The sequence below is a fragment of the Mirounga leonina genome, unplaced genomic scaffold, assembly GCF_011800145.1.
Source record: "Mirounga leonina isolate KUSES-001 unplaced genomic scaffold, KU_Mleo_1.0 Mir_101414, whole genome shotgun sequence".
In the NCBI taxonomy this organism is placed as follows: domain Eukaryota; kingdom Metazoa; phylum Chordata; class Mammalia; order Carnivora; family Phocidae; genus Mirounga; species Mirounga leonina.
The window spans coordinates 448,589-458,869 of record NW_023270121.1 but is presented as its reverse complement, the minus strand read 5'-3'; the positions used below and the strand labels follow the sequence as shown (position 1 = coordinate 458,869).

Below are 10,281 nucleotides of genomic sequence, written 5' to 3'. Positions count from 1 at the left end.
GTCAAGAGGAAACCAAGCCTGGTGGCCATTAAATGCATCTTGCAGAAATCCAGGAGAACGACCAGCATGGATTGGCCCAGCATTGGAGCAGTCTGCAGGGGACAGAGCCGGCTCAGCATAGGGTTTTTGGAGGTAGGATATGTGCCACCTGCAGTAGCTGTGGGTGGGGATGTGGGACCATAAGGCAGATCCTTGATGAGCCCTCAGGTTTTTATTCAGCCACATGCAGAAATGGTGGTGCTGTTTTCTATGATGGGTTGTTCAAAGAACTTTTGAGTCATTCTCATGATAACTAGGTATCCAACAATGGTTATAGTGAAAATTGGTGATTTAAAACATGCATCAGTTGATGAATAGGATTCAGTTATAAGACTATTAAGCTCTATTAAAGATGCATGAAAACTATCAAAAGTGTAAGAATCTGAACTTGCATATATTTACAAAAACTTCTAGCATATTGAGCTATTACTGTGTGCCTTGCCCTGTGCTCAGTGTGTTCGTGTATGAACTCAATTAATTTTCAAAACAACCACCCCTGAGGCAGGGCTTATTGTTTTCCCTAGTTTATAGATGAGGAACACTGAGGCACAGAGAAGTTTTTTACTCTTTCAGGATTCAGAGAGAGCCTGCCTTTCCAAACTCTACAGTAGAATTTTGAAAATTATGTGATTCCTGGTCATTCATCCTTTTAATAACCAAAAGACAAGGGTATATATAAATATTTTTTGTTTTGAAGTATATTCAACATACTATGTTATATTAGTTTTTGGTATACAACATATTGTCAACAATTCTATACATTACTCAATACTCACCAAGATAAGTGTAGTGATCATTTGTTACCTAACATTATTACAGTATTATTAACCATATCTCAGATGCTATCTTTTACTCTCCATTATTTATTTATTTATTTGATAACTGAAAGTTGATGCAAATATAAATTGGATTGTTGTCTTAATTTTTCTTTCTATTACTTCATTTTTACTGTAGAGAGATGCAACAGATTTCCGTGTATTAATTTTGTATCCTGCAACATTAATAAATTCACCAATCAGTTTGAATAGTTTTTTGATGGAGTCTTTAGGGACTTCTATACATAGTATGGTGCTGTCTACAAATAGTGATAGTTTTACTTCTTCCTTACCAATTTGTATTACTTTTATTTCTTTTTCTTGTCTTAATGCTGTGGCTAGGACTTCCAGTAGTATGTTGAATAAAAGTGGTGAGAGTGGACATCCTTGTCTTGATCCTGATCTTAGAGGAAAGGCTTTCAGTGTTTTGCCATTGAGTATAATGTTAGAAACTTTCCCAGCTAGGACCAAAACTCCAGAAGCAATGTGGGAAAGAGTGATATATTGAACATTAAAAAAACAAAAAACTTAAACTGAAAAAGTAGAAATTGTAATATTTTAGGCCTGCTTCTCTGAAACAACTCTGAGGCTGCTTAGATGACATTTTTATGTATCTAGATCATTTAGTCACATACTTGTAAACAGTCTTTAGTTTTCTGCCACAGATAGCTGACAGCTTAGCATGATCTTAATTTTACATGTTCACCCTCTAAGGCATAGTAGCTCCTCTGCCAGAACCCAAGATACCTCCCTGGGGTTCTGGGTAGAGATAATAATTCCCTATTGTCTGTTTAAAGTAAGCCAAATTCCTGATGACAGGGACATTCTTTGTTCCATCAACCTGGACAGATTTCCACCCATTTCCCTAGTCTCAGTCTACAGGGTTTAACCACAATGCTTTCTTATGTGGTGGCCTGAAGAGCAAAGGTGTTTTGCTTTTGGCAAAAGGTCAGGGATTGGATGGCTGTGAGGAATCATCTCTGGTATGGGGAATCGCCTGGGTATGGCACTTGCCATAGAAACTTGACGTCAGGGTTCTCCAGAGAAACAGAACCAATGGGATGTTGGTATATTGATGGACATTTATTTTAATATATTGACTCCTGAGAATATGGAAGCATAGTAGAATCTGATGAAGAAGCCTGCAAGCAGGCTGAAGACTCAGGAAAGAGTTACAGTTGGAGACTGAAGGCAGTTGGCTAGGGAACTAGAGGTACTGATACAGTAGATGAATTCAAAGGCAGTCTCTTGGCAGAAGGAGTCTGAAAAGAGCAACCTATACTATATGGCATCTAGAAAGCCCTCAGAATGTTAGATGCTTGTTCCAGCTTTGCTTTCTTCATTCTGTCAACGTGCTGCCTCTGACATGAACACCATAACATGGCTTCCAGACAGAATACTTGGACATGGAATAGCAAGCAGGCATGAGCTCACATTTCCATGATGTGAGAGCTTCAATGTCACTGCTGTGTGCAGGAGGCAACTATGGGATGGTGCTGGGGAAGAGGCACAGTGTCATTGCACAACTTCCAGTAACCTGAGTGGGGACAGGCAAGCACATGCTTACTGCTTTCCCCTGCACTTCATGTACTCTCCCTTCCTCTCCTTTTCCTCTCCATTCCATCTATTTGATACCCTGGATCCCCCTTCTAGTGGAATATGAGAGAAGGATGTGGACTCTGAGCCCCAGAAACAGGGGTTGAAAGAGAAGAACCAGGTGTGATGTTCAATCTGCTAGATAATTTGCTGGAACAAGAGTAAAGAGATCAGGGTCACATCATTAGGACACTTTAGTTAAGTCACTACCCTTCTTCCTCTAGTGTCTTCATTACAACACGATAACAACACCCAATGCTTGAACTAGCCAGGAATATTGTGGACTTTAAGTGTGATCCCATGCAAGAAAGGAATTTATGGTTGAAGGTAAGAGGGAAGGACCAGAGCCCTTTGGAGTAATTAAATTAAGAGATTCCCCACATACCACAGAACACTAAATGGTAGGCATTAAATAAATGGTACACAAAAGTCTGATGTTTAGGTCAGGAGTTTTCTAAGTGGAGTCCATGGACCACCTCATCAAAATCAGTAGGGGGTGATTATTGAAATAGCAGGTACATGGGCCCACCCTAAGTCTGCTGTATCCAAAACTGGGAAGTGGGGCTCGGGTTATCTACATTTTGTGTAATTTCTCCTGGTTATTGTGGTATTCATCCAAGGTAGAAAGTCACTGCTGTGCATTTGCAACAAGGTGTTCTTAAAATTTTGAATGCTTTAATTTCTTATTTGGTATCAATTTCTCCTGTAACTCCTCTTTAAGTATCTATACCTTTTCCCAATGGATCAAAAGGGGGACAATTCTTTCTCTTCAGCCATACTTACTCAGTGTTTGATATGGGAGGCTCTGCAGTACTTTCCTAAGGCTCACATGACTAAGTACAAAAACCTGGGTGGTTTAAACCATAGAAATTGATTATCTCCCAGTTCTGGAGGCTAGAAGCCTGACATCAAGGTGTTTCCAGGGCCATGCTCCCTCAGAATCCTTTTGGCGTCTTTATCTAAGCTTCTTCTTAGCTTCTGCTGGTTTGCTAACAATGTGTGCATTTCTTGGCTTGTAGCTGTAGGACTTCAGTCTCTACCTTCATAGTCACATGGTGTTGCTCCTGCTCTATCTTCACATGGCTGTCTTCTCATAAGGATACCAGTCACATTGGTTTAGGGACACACTCTACTCCAGTGTGTCCTCATCTTAACCAATTACATCTGCAAACAACCATAGTTCCATATAAGTTTACATTGAGGTACTGGGGGTTAAGACTTTAACGTATTTTTTTTAGATTATGCAATTAGATCTGTAACAGCCACTGAACTGGTCACTATGGATGCAAAACAGTGAACAAGGGAAGACATTGTCCCTGATGCTTTGGGAAAACTGGCAATAAGCAAGTAAACAAATCAAGAAGGAGAATTTTATATGGGAATGAGTGCTTTAAACAATAAACAGATCCATTGAGTAGGAAACGATGGGGACAGCGATTATTACAGATGGGTTTGTCAGTCAGACTCTTTCTCAGGAAAGGATTTTGAGTTGAGTCCTGAACAAGAAGAGGACTGGCTTGGCTTTTTGGTTTGCTATGTGAATGGCATCAGTTATTCCAGAAGCATATGATGACCTCAAGTGGCTGGAATCTTGCAGAGAAAGTGCAGACAGTAAGAGATGAGATCAAAGGTCAGACAGGAACCACATCATTCGGATGTAAGGAGTTAGAGTCATTATGATGGTGGAGGTTTAGAGTGTAGGAGTGACATAATCTGATTTGTGTGCTTAGAAGGTGACATTTTCTTCTAAGGTCGGTATCATATAATTGCAATTTTGCAAAGGAGGCAACTGAGTGACTGTAAGGGGAAGCAAAAGTATCAAACTCACACCATTTTAAGTGGAGAACTGGGGTATAGACCTAGTCTGTCTAGACTGTGTAGATGCTGGATTTCCAGGACTCAGAGTCAAGCTTTGACTAAAAATGTTTGGAATGGAGTCCGTTTGAGGTCAAACCTCACTGCCCCATGTGTTGGGTACTAACATCCATCTTGCTGCCTATGGCCATTTCCAGTTATCCAGTCTACTTATCAAGGGAAGAAAGATGTGGATTCAGATGTGGAACTGGAGTGACAGTGCCTGGCACACAGTAGACATCTAATTCGCATTTAGTAAGTAAATGAATGTAGATGTAGGCATAAGTAGAAAGTGAAATTATGTGTATGTCATTCTTTGTATACACATATTAATTTTTCAAAGGGCATTGGGATCACACAACAGATATTGTTTCATAATTTAGTTTGAAGAAAAACCTTTGTTCTGTGTCTAAAATTGTCTTTTCATTGCTTGTTTCTGTGTCTAACATTATGTCTTTTCTCTGGGAAAAAATAACCTGTAGAAAATGAAAAAGATGCCTGTATGTAGATGTGTGTGATCCTGTAGTTGGTCATCTGTAAAATGGGCAGGTTGATACTTACCTCACAGAGCTATGTGAGGAGAAATGAACAAACCAATTGAAAGTATCCAACATGTAACAGTGTAAAGCTTCAACAAAGACATGTATGGGCTCGCCTGTGTTCTACCCCCAATAATAGAGATGATTTAACCATGATAACTCATAAACACCATTGGGCTTTAATGCAGCAGGAAAGGACATGTATACATAATTATATGCTGGGTTAGGTGTGTTGCCATTTCTTTGTGGATGAGTTACTTGATTATGGTGAGGAAGAAGAAGCTAATCAATCCTTTTATTGTTTTTTGTGTATGTGCTGTACAACATAATGTGATATTTTTATATATATTGTGAAATGATCACCAGAATAAGGCTAGTTAATATCCGTCAGTTGAAATACTTACATTTTCTTGTGTGATGAAGACTTTAAAGATCCATTCTCTTGGCAACCTTCAAATATGCAATACAGTAGTATTAACCAGAGTCACCATGCTGTATATTACATTGCCATTCTTATGAATTTTATAAGAATTTATATATTTTCATTTATTTTATAGGAAGTTTCTACCTTTGACCCCCTTTACCGATTTGTCCCACCCCTCATCCCTGCTTCAGGCAACCAGAAATGTGTTCTCTATATCCATGAGCTTGTTTTCTTTCTTTTTGATTTGTGTGGTTTTTTTTTTTAGAATCCACATGTAAGTGAGATCATATGGTAATTTTCTTTCCCTATCTGACCTATTCATTTAGTGTAATGATTTTATTCCATCCATGTTATCACAAATGGCAAAGTTTTGTTCTTTTTTATGAATGAATAGTATTCCCTTGTGTGTGTGTGTGTATATAAAATTATATATGTGGTATTATGTGTATACTACATTATCTTTTTCTAGTCACCCATCAATGGACACAGGTTCTTTCCATATCTTGGCTATTGTAAATAATGCTGCAGTGTACATGGGTATGCATATATCTTTTCCAGTTAGTGTTTTCATTTTCATCAATTAGCCAGACATGGGATTCCTGGATCATACGTTAGTTCTAATTTTAATTTTTTGAGGACTCTCCATAATGTTTTCCATACGTTTTGTACCAATTTACATTCCCATTAACAGTACACATTTTTCTCAATGTCTTCACCAACATTTGTTATCTTGTTTTTGTGATAATTCCTATTCTAACATGAATGAGGTAATATGTCATTGGGGTTTTGGTTTGTATTTCCATGATGCTTAATGATATTGAGCATCTTTTTATGTATTGTTGGCCATCTATATGTCTTCTTTGGAAAAATGACAGATCTACTGACCAATTTTTAACTAGGATTGTTTGGTTTTTTTCCTATTGAGTTGTTGTTTATATATTTTGTGTGTTAACCCTATATCACATATCATTACTTTTTATTTTATGTGACTTCTCGTGTTTTACCTTCCATTTGACATTGGAACCTCCATTGATTCCCAGGAGGAGACAGCAGAAAATAACATTGTATAAAGATGAGTTTCTAGTACATTAGACTGAAAACAGGAGACTTTAGTCCCCAAGCCCAGATCAGTCCCTGCCTACAGGACCATGGTTGGTGACTTCCTCTATGCTGGCCTCAGCCCTTACACAGAAAAGATTGCATATGCCAATGGTTAAAGTGTGGAGAACACTTGGGTACATCTAATTACTGACTTGATCTTTAGCAAATGTTGAGCCTCCACATATATAAGACCCACATGTAATACATATGCATTACATGTACACCCATAGAGAATATGATGAGAGTGTTACGGACTGAATTGTGTCCCCCTCCAAAATTCATATTTTGAAATTCTAACACCCAGTATCTCAGAATGTGACTGTTTTTTGAGACAGAGCTTTTAAAGAGGTGATTAAAGTAAAATGAAATCCTATCAGTGGGTCCCACACCAATATAACTGGTGTCCTTATAAAGGGAGAATAAGACACAGAAACACAAACCTTGGGGTGACTATGTGAAAATACAGTATGAAGGTGGCCATCTGCAAGCCCAGGAGAAAGGCCTCAAAAGAAAGCACCCCACTCCTGCAAATAAAAACAATAAATGAAGAAAAAAAAAGCCAACCCTGTTGAGCTTTCACCTTGGACTTCTAGTCTATCTTAATATAGGGAAGAAATGCACAAACATGATATCTTGAAAAGATAATGAGTTCCAAATTTGATTTATTTGTATCTGGGTCTGACTATAGTTTTCACTTTCTCTAAATGTATGGGTGGTTTTCAAAATTGGAATTAAAACTCATAAGAACTATAGCTGTTTTGGAACATTACAGACATGAGATAGTTAACAGAAAATAGTAGGTCAGACTTCTATGTCCTCATATTCAGAAATAAACATTACATAGAGAGGTGATACTCACTTTGCACTCTTCTATAATTTCCCAGAGGTGACCATTATCAAGAATTGGACTTTTTAACTCTTGAAATCTTTCTTTATAGTTTCTTCTTACGTGAAATATTGTATTGTTTCACTACATGTTTTATTCAGAGATTCCTGGCTACTTAATGGAAAAGGAGGAAGAAAGAAAGACAAAAACAAATCCACATTCACATCTCAATAGGGTGACCTGCCATTTCTGCCTCCTTGCCGTGCGTATTCTCTTTCAGAGCTTCTGACAAGAACAAACCCATTTTCTCACTTTACATGCTACAGGAAGCCCTCATAGAATCAACAGCTCTATGTTTAGTCAGTTTTTATCATCTGTGTTCAGTCTTAGAGTTCCCAGGCTCCAGCTAGTCCAAAACAGTGCCTCAGTGTCTCTTGAACATGAAACATCTTCCCTTTGTCCAGGCCTCATTTTCTGAATTTCATTCATACTGTTACTCATCTAGGCCTGTACATCTAGAACCTAATCTGGGCCATCATGGTGACAGATGACAGTGATTGCAGGGAGCTCATTTCTTGTAGCCACACTAAGAGCCAAACCTTAAGTTGATTTGGGGTTGCATTCTGTTTTAACTCAAGCTGATTTGTATTACAAGTGCTAGGCATGCGAATATTCTCCTTTCTTTTTACTATTTTATTTGCACAAGGAAGGTACTTCAAAGGTGTTTAAATCCATTTGTGCTTGTTTTCCAGGGCCCTGGGCAGAAGGAGCTGTGACTAAACTTCTCCCTGAATCCCGCTGTTGAAGCATTTCCCCTCTGGAAGCTATGGGCTGAGTACTGGGCAATTTCATGCAGCCTCCCCCTTTCCCTCTCCTGTGGATTCCCTGCTTGGCTAACTTGGAGGTTAAAGCCCTGAATCTGCTTTCAGTTCAAGGGGCTTTATTTGGAGAGAACAGAAAGAATGATGTTGTAAAGGTACTTTCTTCTCATGACCTCCACTAAATATTCAGGAGTGGAGACATCATAGGACTGCAGATCGTAAGATTTATTTGAGACTTGCTTGCCACTCCTTAGCCATCTCTCATGTGGTAGATTTAAGAATTAATGCTGTGACCACCCAATTAACCTGATTCACCTGCTTTAGGGATATTCTACATCTGACACTGACTCACTCTCCTATGGAAACAGCTGGGAATGGTCATTTATTTTTGCTATTTTTTCACTTCTAAATCCAAGTGTTTTCTTGTAAGTAAAAATGGAAAATACAGGGAAGGTGAAAATCATTAGAAACTTAAAGGAGTATTGATCACAGACAAGCACTATTTCCAATTCAATGTATATATTTTCAGATATTTCACTATGCAAATATAACTGTATTTGAGAACATAAATAATACCTTACAGCATTGTGAGCTACTTTTTTATAATAAATATTATATTATGAAAGTCAATGCATGCCATACAATATGAATGCACAAAATAATAAAAATGGCAGTTGAAACTTTAATGGTCCATTCTGATATGATATTCATGATAACATGATCAATATTTACTGTTGCCTTTTCTTGCCCAATATTTTTATATGTGCTAAATCTATACTTAACCATTAATCCTCACCACAACCTATGAGGAGGAGCTATTTTTGCCCAACTTTAGACATCACAGAATTGAGGCACAGCGAAGGCAGGGCTAGCAAGTTTCAAGGCTTAGATTTAAGCACAGGCTGTGTGGCTCCTGAGTAAATACATGCAACCAGTATATGCTACTGCTGCTCGTATCGTAAGAGACAGCCTTATTGTTTATCACAGCAAAGAAACATATCCAAGAAAGAAAAACCTAAAATTAAGGTAGTATAATAATTTCCATGGGTACTGTAACAAAGTACACAAACGAGTAGCTTAAAAGAACAGAAATTTGAGTCTCTCACAGTTTTGGATGTTTGGACCCAAATCAAGGTTTCAGTACAGCCTTGCACCTTGAGACACTAGGGAGAATCCTCCCGGCCTCTTCCTGGCCTCCGGTCGTGATCATCAATCCTTGATGTCCTTGCTTGCAACAACATCACTTTAGTCTCTGCCTCTGTCATCACATGTTCTCCCCACCTGTCTCTGTCTTCAATGGCATTTTCCCTTTCTTATAATGACATAAGTCCTATAGAATGGGGTCTGTTCTAATGACCTCATCTTAACCTGATCACATCTGCAAAGACATTATATCCAAACGCAGTCTCATTCATAGGTACCTGGGGTTAAAATATCAACATATTTTGGGAGGAAAATAAAACAAAATTACAGATATGATGACTTTTCCCACTTATCTAGACAGAAAATATTACTTCAATGACAAAGAGGATGGATTTTTCAGGAAACCTAAAAAGAAGGTAGTGTTTCCTTCTCTGACTCATCACACTATGCTCACAGACATGATGAAAGGCAATGTAACAAATGTTCCCCTTGCGATTCTTATTGGTAAATGAGTCAACTTGACATTTTCAGGCTTTATCTCAACCAAGGTCCCATTTCTACTGTCCTCCCTTTTAAGCCTATGCTACAGCAAGGAATCCAACTACTCACATTTGATGCATCCTGCAGAAGTTATGCATCCTGATATTTCCTCAGTGTCTTTGGGCTTCAGAGCATTTACTCTGATTCTAAGCTGACCAGTCATGAATGATACAGGAGCAGATGACTGGAGCTGCCATGGCCATGCCTGCAGACACCAACAGAGCTTTCGAGACAGTGGGAAGCTTTGGAGCTGACAGATCACCAGTGGGCATTAGAAAATGTTGAAGAGGAGCTCATAGCCAAAGACTGGTGACTTTAGTAATGAAAATCAGAGAAAGCAGGAAAACCGATGGTCGTGATAATATGCAACCCAGGACAAAATTTCAGTCTATGGAAAAGGTATTGTCAATTAAACCTAATCATTACGTGCAGTCCGCCTGACTTCTAACCACCATCTCTTCTTGTTTTCTTGGGATCCAAACATTGTGCATTTTACCTTTACTTTTTTCTTAGTGTTTCTATGCCTTTCTTTACACTCATCATGCATTTTTGTTACTGAAACTAGAGAAACTATGGATGAGCA

General features: G+C 38.4%; 1 pseudogene; it reads left to right on the top strand.

Moving 5' to 3' along the window:
• The first annotated feature begins 9,493 nt into the window (after positions 1 to 9,493).
• LOC118016809 lies at positions 9,494 to 10,011 on the top strand (annotated as a pseudogene).
• The last annotated feature ends 270 nt before the right edge of the window (positions 10,012 to 10,281 follow it).